This window comes from Dromaius novaehollandiae, chromosome 3 (assembly GCF_036370855.1).
Source record: "Dromaius novaehollandiae isolate bDroNov1 chromosome 3, bDroNov1.hap1, whole genome shotgun sequence".
In the NCBI taxonomy this organism is placed as follows: Eukaryota; Metazoa; Chordata; class Aves; order Casuariiformes; family Dromaiidae; genus Dromaius; species Dromaius novaehollandiae.
The window spans coordinates 39,362,224-39,369,187 of record NC_088100.1 but is presented as its reverse complement, the minus strand read 5'-3'; the positions used below and the strand labels follow the sequence as shown (position 1 = coordinate 39,369,187).

The 6,964-nt window shown below is 52.6% G+C and overlaps 1 long non-coding RNA gene across 1 annotated transcript; it reads right to left on the bottom strand.

Moving 5' to 3' along the window:
* Positions 1-1,810: 1,810 nt before the first annotated feature.
* Positions 1,811-5,789, bottom strand: LOC112995843 (uncharacterized). Its single transcript, XR_010388739.1, has 3 exons — positions 5,230-5,789; positions 2,693-2,756; positions 1,811-2,290 (listed from the first exon to the last, which is right to left on the bottom strand). It is a non-coding gene; the product is annotated as an uncharacterized LOC112995843 (long non-coding RNA).
* Positions 5,790-6,964: the final 1,175 nt, after the last annotated feature.

Sequence of the window (6,964 nt, the reverse complement as noted above, 5' to 3'; positions counted from 1 at the left end):
CGTGTGCGCAGCGCTGCGCGGGGGGAGCCGCGGAGGCCCGCGGCGGGAGCCCTCCCAGGCGGGCCCTTGCGTTGCCCTGGCTTTTAACGCAGGCTCTGATCTAGCGCAATAATCAATAACCATCCTTCAGCCTTTGAACACCAGGGGGCTGAGAGGACTTTTCAAGACAAATTCCTCGAACGATGATGTATACTTCACACTTACTGTGCACTTTCCACTGAGAAAAGAGAGAGAAAGAAAAAGAAAGAAGGGGGAAAAAAAGAAGAAGAAAAAGAGCAAAGGAAAGAATCGCATTTGTTTACAGAAATCAACGACCGAAAGGATCCCGACCGCAAGGCGTGCCTATATTTAATGGGAAGAGTTTAATCGATGTGTGTAAATATGCGTATGTTTGTATAAATGCATGGATATATATACACATACAGATGTGCATGTCTGTTTATATGTGTGTACACACACACATTTGTTCTGTTGTAAAAAGGTGCCAAGAGCCCTTCCAAGCGCCAACCTTAAAGGAGACCCGCCTTAAAGCCCTGGTGCGCGACGCGTAGCCGGAGCCGCTGCGCGCCTCGCCCTCGCCCTGCTCCCCGGGTAATTACAAGCAGAAAGCTCGCACAGTTTTTAATAACTATCTCCCTTTCAGCACATCGAAAGAGCAATATATTTAGAAGATAAATTATGCATGCAACACTTGATAGGGAGCTCGGGGGAAATGATCTCCTGGATGTTACTCCGAAAGTATTTTGGTCTGGCTGATTGTAGAGGAATTTAATTTCGACGAGCCAAATCCCTTCTTTCAGGTGATACGAGGCGTCGGACCGGCGCCCTCGGGGCGGCGCGGGCAGCGCCTGTGCCGAGCTGCAGTGGGTCCGACCCGGCGCTCGGCAGAAAGCTGCGCGCACCGCGCTCACCTTTCGCCTGGACCGTGCGCTCCCACCCCGGCATCCCGCCCGCTTTGCCTCCCGCTCCCGCTGCCGCGGCCCCATTTCCACGCGAGACGCCGCCGCCCGCGCTGCCCTGGGCAGTGCGCCCTCCCCCCCCCGGGCTTTGGGGTGATTTCAGGAGAAAAAAAAAAAAAAGGGAGGTAGAAAGCCACAGCGAGCCCGCGCACCCTGCGGCGGGCTGGGCGCGGGTTCCCACGGCTCCCCCGGAAACCACCCGCGGGGCCCCGCAGCGCGGCCGCGACTTGCGGCTCCGAGTCCCGCGTCCGCTGCGCGGTGGAAAAGCAGCTGGCGAAGGCGCGTTTCGGTCAGCGAGACGTCTCAGCTCCCCGCGCGTGTAAACACAGGACCGGCCTTTCAAGAAATTCAGACGACTTTGTAAAACACCATCTACTCACACGTTCACACCGAGAAGAGCAGTAAAAGGGTATGCGTGCAGGGTCTGGATTTTATATTTTCCTGTCCTCTGGGGTCTGGTTTTAGATAGAGGGAATTGTATTTTTTATTTTAGGGATTTTTTTCTATTCTAGGGATTTTTTTCTGTTCCGTGTGGGGAAAGATTAACCTTTCAAGCTGAGGAATACAGGTGCTCCCTGGACTCACCCCCCCAACACACGAATTTGTCAGGAGCAGGATCGTCGCGTTCAGCGGGACAGTTAAAGGGAGATTACAAAGTTGAACGCTAAAACAAAGGGCTCTCGTATTTCCCACTGAGCAGTACCGGGCTGGCTATGGCAGTGAAAAAGCCAAGTCCTTAGCAAGTGAGAGAAACAGGAAGAAAGCCAGATCAAGGCAGAGAGGCAGTGACTTTCGTTGAGAAATTGATCTGCATTTAGAACAGGAAAAATTGACTTTTCCTTTTACATCTGTACAATTATTTCGGTTTATTTATAGCTGATGGTGAAATACCCCTCCCTGGAAACGAGAAAAGCATTAATGGCTTTCGCCTAGAGGCTCGGCTTTTCTGTCGCTCAGAAGAAATGCTGTTTGTAAAAATCCGGAGCGGCCAGTATCAGCTGAACGCGGCGCCTCGCGTGTCGCTTGCAAGCCCGAGCCCTTCCCGGGCAGCTGATCCCATTGCTTGGCCCTGCCGACGGAGGCTGCTGAGTTTTCTGCCCCTCTCGCCTGTATCTCTCCAACAAAGCCTATTCTTTTATATGGCGTCTCGGAGCAGTGTCATGTTTCAGGGGAGCTCGTCGAGGCGGCCAGTGTCTGCGAGGGAAAAGGAGGCCCGATTCTGCAGCGACAGCCGCGCACCGTTCAAGGGAAGTCTTCCAAACAGCGACCGTAAAGGCAGCTTCTAAAGCAGCCTACGGAGTTGTTTTGTGGCCATAAAGTCCTTAAGTAACCTTGCATTGAAAGAAAGAAAAAAAAAAAAGGAAGTCTTCTTTGACATGGTTCAGTAATAAAACAATCGAAAAACCCGAAACCTCTCCCATCCTAATGCTCCAAGAAGAGAGTTTGCAATTAGCTGCAAAATCCCCCTGTGAGTTAATGACCTAATTTGTGAGGTATAAATTCACTAGCTGTCTTTGCTTTCTTCTTTTCTTTGTTTTTCAATTTTTTCCCCGGACCTTCATGGAAATTTCTTTATTCATTTGTTTGTAATATACCAAAAGTATGACTGCACAGTATTCAAAGCATGGAAAATACTCGTTTGGGTACCCTTGGCTTTGTAAATAACTACATTGCCAATAGATGGCATACTGTCCTTTCCATTGTGAGGAAGCTCCAGTTCCCGCTTTATTTACCTTGCTTGTTTGTTTTGCGCGTCGCATTTTTTCCACGCATAAACGTCCCTTTGCATTTCCTTCCCTGGAGTACAGAAAACATAGGTATCTTTGAAAAGGTATATTGCAAAAATTAAAATTACAGATGTAATACATACTGTGAAACCCATAAAAGTGCGTTTACAATGGTTATTTAAAAAAGAAATTTATAACTTTCATATGTACCTTACTCGTGCAATATGCAACTGCCATATGTTTCCTAGTTCCATAATTCAGTTTTTCCTGGACAGCTGGAGCAGGTAGTACTTCTTAAAGTACATTTCATGTAATATGAGAACTAGCCCTGACTAAAGACCGACAGTTACCATAAAAAGACACAAGCCTTAGTTAAAAATTGTTAACTACACATCATTTCTTACAATGGTACGATATAAACGTTCCCGTAGACCCACGTTATGATAAAACGGGGATATACTGTATCTTTTTACTGCTGAAATCCCAGCCTCACAAACATAAATATTTCCAATTAGTGACTCTACCTTAAACTATAGTGATTTAAGGCTGCCTAATTTAATTTAATTTAATTCCATACATGTTTTCATATTTTTTCTGAGACAATGGTGAAAATATGAGTTAAATTTATAGGAAAGCAATAAAAAAGTTAAGCCAGGGGTTTCTTCAACCCTCATTTAGCGTTTGCAAACGTTTATTTTGCGACTGGAGTCATGAAAAGGCTATTTTTAAAAACCGTTTGTCTGAAACGAACTATAAATGTAAGTGGGAGCGTCACATTAAAGACTGGAGATTTCCTTTAAAATGATTCATACTCGTGGCTGCGTAATTCCAAATTAAGGTAGTAATTCCAGCGCTATAAAACGCAATCAACAGAATATTTAAAATTTTAACACGGGTGCCTTTAAAACGGTGCTTTCGGTTCTTTAATGCAACTCCTCAGCGTTTGCGCCCGCCTGGAGAGCGCAGCGCTTGGCCGCGCGTTTATTTCCGCGCGCTGATCTTATTCCTGCCCCGCAGCAGAGGAGTGAGGTGTTGGGGATTTTTTTTGTTTCAATCCCTGCGGTTTTAAAACGGGACCCGGGCTGCGGGGCCGCGGACGCCCCGTCGGCGCAGGGCCGCGCAGCGCCGCGCAGGTTAAGCGGGCTTGGCTGCGGCTGCGGCCGCGGCGCGGCTGTCCTCCAGCCGCCTGGGCTCCGCGGGCGCTGCAGGGGGACCCGGGCTTTCCTGCCTGCTTAACCTCACCTCCAGCCTGGCTTTGGAGACGGTACGCGCCTCCGGGAGGGTCGCGCTGGGCCGGGCGCGGAGCCGAGCCCTCTGCTAGCGGCCAATGCAGTAACGTCTGACCTCCGCAGCCGCGGAGAGCAAGTCGGAAAGCCGAGGGCGAAGGCGCGCGTGGGACGGACAGGGACAGGGCTTGCACGGGAATTTCTCATCGATGCGTGCGTTTGCTCTTGGGTTCCCAGTGTCTGTCTGCCCCAACCAGCTACCTGCTGTCAGTCTTACACGCCGCGTCTCCTCGGGGGGAGGCGATTAGGCTCACTAGGGGGGAAAATGGTTAGTGATATGAATAGGTTTTCCTCAGTGACCGCTCTGTCGGGAAGTTATGGAAAATCGTGTCTTTAAAGAGGAAAGGAGTCTGTGGATATTCTCCTATCCTCCCATGGCACCCGAGGTTAATGTTCGCGAAAGGTTTGCAGAAATCGCGCTGTGACCGGCAATAAATGGCCAGAAGAATCCCCTAAAGTCATCCGAGATTTTCGAGCAAAGCGCAGGAAAATAGCTTCCTGGTGGAAAGAAGTTTAAACATTTTTTTCAGGAAGTCTGAACACGCAGTTCTCCTACATCAAATGAGTAGCACCTCACCCCGCTGCCTCAAAACCCTGTCTGCATTTTAAAGCCCGGAAATAAAAGTAACCCCAGAAAGGTGCTTTAAATATACATATTACTCCAGTAGCAGAACACTATATAGAGAGACTCTTCTCTCTTTCATCATCCCATAAAAAATTAATCGGACAGACATATGGATCACAGGTTGTCCAATAACTTCAAATCCACCCAGTTATTTTAAAAAGTCGAGAAATGAAAACAACTTGCCACATATCAAACTACAGAAATCTGTGAGGCAAAGAAAAAAAAATCCACAACAACAACAAGCTCCCACCCTCCCTGGGGAAAAAGGAGCAAAAAAAAAGGGCAGTTTGTCCCTTCCGCCGTAACGCGGGCTGCCTGCGCGCACCCCGCCGGCGCGCAGCGGGGCGGGAGGGCAGGCTCCGCTCCGCGCACCAGTTAGCGCGGGGCTGGGGGGGACCCCAGACTGGGCAGGACCAGCCGCCCCCGTGCCCAGAGCCCCCCCGCCGGGCCGCCTCGGGCCGACCCGCGCTGCGCGGCCGCTGCGCGCCGGGAGAGCCGCGGGGCCCCCGCGGGCCGGGTGTCGGGTCCGTGCGCCGCCCCGGCCCAGAGCCCCCCGGCGCCGCCAGCAGCCGCGGAGCGCCCCCTCCTCCCGCGCCGCTCCGCGCGCCCGGCGCTGCCGCGGAGGTCGGTACCTGCGGGCCCGGCCGGGGCGGGGGCGCCGGTGGCGGTGCCGCGGGCGTCCCGGCTGCGCGGGGGCGGCGGGGGCGCGGAGCCGGGCCGCGGAGGGCGCCGTGGGCGGGCGGGAGCCTCCCCGGGCGCCCCGGCCCCGGCGCCGTCCGCCCCCTGCCTTGCTCTGCCCACCGCGCCCGTCCCCACCGCGACGGCGTCTAAACTCCTGCAGGATCCGCCGGCTTAGCGCGTTTCGACCGCGCTCGCACATCTGATTTCCTTCAGCTCCAGTCGCGGCTGGAGCAGGCAGAGCAGACGGGCTTTAGACCAGGGAACAGTTAATATGTCCCAGATTTAATGTAAAGATAAACTAACTCCACAGTACTGCTCGTCGGTGACAGGCACCAGGCAATTTATGGTATCCTATCGATCCAAGGCGACACAGACTGCAGAGGGATTTTTTCGTAGTGCTGAATTTTTCCGAGACAAATCACCGTCCCTTCCAACGCGGGCAGAGCTAGCGCTTCTGCGCTGGTTTCGGTTTTTTTAAAATCAATTATCTGTCTGTAATGTCCCTATATTTTCATGTCTCGAAAGCACTCCTGCAATTGAAACGCCGATAACACTATTCGAAGGGATAATTTACCTCTGGGGTATATTTGTTAATGAGCCCTTGCTCGGATTCTCTGACTAAGGAGCCCCCTCACTGCTGAAATTAGTGATAAATTTGCATTTTGGGGATAGGTAAAAATCTACAGCGGGAACGTTAAGGTCTCTTGAACGGCAGTTTTTCCCTTTTTAGATTACAATCAGAAATCTTGCATTGCTGTGAGCTGTGCCACTCGGCGGTCCGAACAAGGGCTCCACATTGCAACACCCACGAAGCAAACTAGGAATTAATCTCTCTGCAGCCCAGAGCGGCGAGGTAAACCCAAGATCCTACTCCACCAAACCATGAGATTTGCTCATGATTTTTTACCGGGGACGGATTTATGTCCTGCTTCCTTCAGCGGAGCATGCCACCGTTATCGCGACCGCCTCGTTTAGGTCTGCATGAAAAAACAAACGCAAATTTTCCCGACATGAAAAGAAAGGAAAATTACAACAAAATTCTCTCAGTCAATAGCTTTTTCATTTCCCTGGGAAAGCAAAGAACAGAGTATCTGGCTCCAGATCTGTAGCTTTTAAGTCTTACTTACTGGAAAGATACGAAAGGATTTTTCCCCTAACTAGTCTATGCACCTGAATGTGATTACTATTCAAGTTATTGCGGCTGGACGCATCGATGCTCATACAAGCTTGAGTTTAGTCCTCTTTACTGCAGCTTCACTGTCTGTTAGGTTGGGTTTAAAGGGGGCTTTGGATGCTGGGCGTAAACCCTCCGCCGCCAGTGCTTAACTAACGGTGCAAAGACCCCGGGAGCGCGACGGCCGCGTAACAGCCGTGGTCGTTAACAGCAGCAGCAGCGCGCACGGTGCGACTTTTTGCCGAGTTTTTTCCGAGCGAAACGGAATCCCGCGGGCAGCGCTCCCCGAGGGCTCGCCTCGCTCCGCGCTCCGCAGAGGCCGGGTCCGGAGGCCGGGTCCCCGCCGTCGGGCCGGCTCCGCGGGCGCGCAGCGGAGCGGAGCGGCGGAGGGGGGCGGCAGTGCGGGGGGGGGGCGGGCAGGCGGCGGCGGGACCTCCCCGTCGGGGCGGGCGCCGCCGCGAGGCCCCGGGGGGGGCGGGGCGGGGGTGCGGGCCGGCCCCGACGGCGCGGCG